Source organism: Oratosquilla oratoria, chromosome 20 (assembly GCF_046742065.1).
Source record: "Oratosquilla oratoria isolate Oo_2021 chromosome 20, ASM4674206v1, whole genome shotgun sequence".
NCBI lineage: Eukaryota > Metazoa > Arthropoda > Malacostraca > Stomatopoda > Squillidae > Oratosquilla > Oratosquilla oratoria.
In genome coordinates this window covers 53,446,477-53,448,976 of record NC_134796.1, presented here as the reverse complement: position 1 = coordinate 53,448,976, position 2,500 = coordinate 53,446,477, and positions in this window count along the sequence as shown.

Sequence of the window (2,500 nt, the reverse complement as noted above, 5' to 3'; positions counted from 1 at the left end):
CACTCCGCACAGTTTTGTATCATCAGCAAATTTGGAAACAGTAGATTTTAGTCCATGGTCTATATCATTTATATATACTATGAATAGAAGTGGTCCAAGAACGGAACCCTGAGCAACTCCACTTGTAACATTTTTCATTCTAGAAGTTTTTCCATTTAAAACAACTCTCTGTTTTCGACCATTCAACCAATTACTAGTCCAACCTAATAGGCTGCCACTTATTCCGTGCGAAGCTAATTTAGTAAGTAGTCTTTCGTGTGGGACGGTATCAAAAGCTTTTGCAAAGTCTAAATATATTAAATCTAGATTGTTTCTTTTGTCATAATTCGAGATAACTGTGTTGTAGAGTTCGAGTAAGTTAGTCACGCAAGAACGTTTCCGTCTGAAACCATGCTGGCTATCATTTATCAAACGGTTACTTTCTAAATGATGTTCGATAGCATCTCTGATGATAGTTTCCATTATTTTTCCTACGATTGAAGTCAAACTTATAGGCCTATAGTTATTTGGCTTCTTTTTGTCTATCTTTTTTGAATATGGGAGTAACGTTAGCTAGCTTCTATTCTCTTTTCTTTGTTATATTTACCGTAGTGAGTAAGTTTATTCTAGACTTTTCACAGGTTTCAGTTTGGAATTCATTTTGAGGTGTTTCGTTTACGAATACCGAGCTAAAGTAATTGTTTAAGATATTACACATTCACTCATTTGAATATTGAAGTTGACCGTCAGCAGATGATAGTGGACCAATGTGATTCCTAACAACCTTTTTATCTCTAATGTAACTATAGAATTCTTTGGGATTCTCTTTGGATTTATCAGCGATGTTCATTTCATATTGTCGTTTTCTTTTTCTTATTGTCTTTTTTAAATCTCTCTGTATTGATACATAACTTTCATAGTCATTAGATGCACCCGAGCACTTATATTTCTTATAAGCCTGTCTCTTTTTAGCAATACTTTTTTCAGTTTCTTTGTCGAGCCACTTTGGGCGAGCCTGATTTGGGGGACGTCTGTCCTTAAAAGGAATGTAAGTTTGAATCATCTTAGTGAGCGTATTTTGAAATATTTCCCACATCTGATCTACAGGTCTTTCGTTTAATTTTGCCTCCCAATCTGTAAGCTGAAGCTCCTGACGGAGTCCTATGAACTGAGCTTTACTGAAATCGGGTATTTTAGAAACACAAGTATCTATTCTAAAATTGTTTTAAGAGTTTGAATCTAAGTTGTGATCGCTATTTGCAACAGATTCACGGACTTCTACATCAGTTACCATGCTTTCGCGGCTAGTGATCAAAAGATCGAGTAAGTTTCCATATCTTGTGGGCTCTTTTACATGCTGAATTAAGTAATTGTCACCAAGAAAATCAATCAAGTGACTACCTATATGGCCATTTTCAAGGGTCATCCAATCAATGTCAGTAAAATTGAAATCACCCATTATAAATAAATCCCGGTTGCAGAAACTAGACAGTTCTTGAAATAACATTTTGTCGTCTGCTAATGATAATGTCTTTGGCCTGTATATTACACCTATATTCATTTTTTTGTCCATTTGTTTGGGTTAACTCAACCCACAAACTATCATATGCATCCTGTTTCACTTTCTCTAAAACACAAACATGACCATTCTTTTTAACGTACAACAGAACACCCCCACCTTTCTTGTAGTTTCTATCCTGATGAAAGTGTTTAAATCCCACAATATTAAATTCAGCTTCGAACTCTGTACCATTTAACCATGTCTCAGTTATTCCTATCATATCGAGATTTTCGCTTTTGACATACGCCGGTATTTCTTGAAATTTGTTCCTATTACTACGAGCATTAAAGTACATGGTTTTAAGAAACTCGTGATTATTTTCTTTTTGACACATTTTGTTTCAATATCATGTCTTACATTATCATTTTGTTTTTTATTTATACTTTGATCTATATTATTATTTGGTCCTTCGTTGACATTCAATGCCTCATTAACATTTTTCCCATCAAAATTAACATTTCCCCCATCACGGACATCCGGTCGATCACGGTCATCCGATCTCTTTTGTACATTTTGTCCCCCTACGTCACCGAGATTCACGCCGGCCTCCCGTCGTTCAGTGACATTATGTCCGGCATCCCTTTCTAGAATTATATTTTGTCCTCCAGTGACATTATATCCTACCGTGATATTTTTTCCTGCACTATAATTACATCCCATCGTGATCTTTTGCCTTCCACTGTCATTACATCCTATCATGATATTTTGGCCTTCATTGACATTCTGTCCGGTATCCCTTCCTAAAATAATATTTTGTCCTTAGCTGACATTATATCCTACCGTGATATTTTCTCCTCCATTATCATTATATCCTAACGTGATATTTTGCTCTCCACTATCATTACTTCCCATCGTGATCTTTTGTCCATCCACTGTCATTAGATCCCATTGCGACATTTTGTATATATGTATATATATATATGTATATATATATATATATGTATATATATATATATGTAT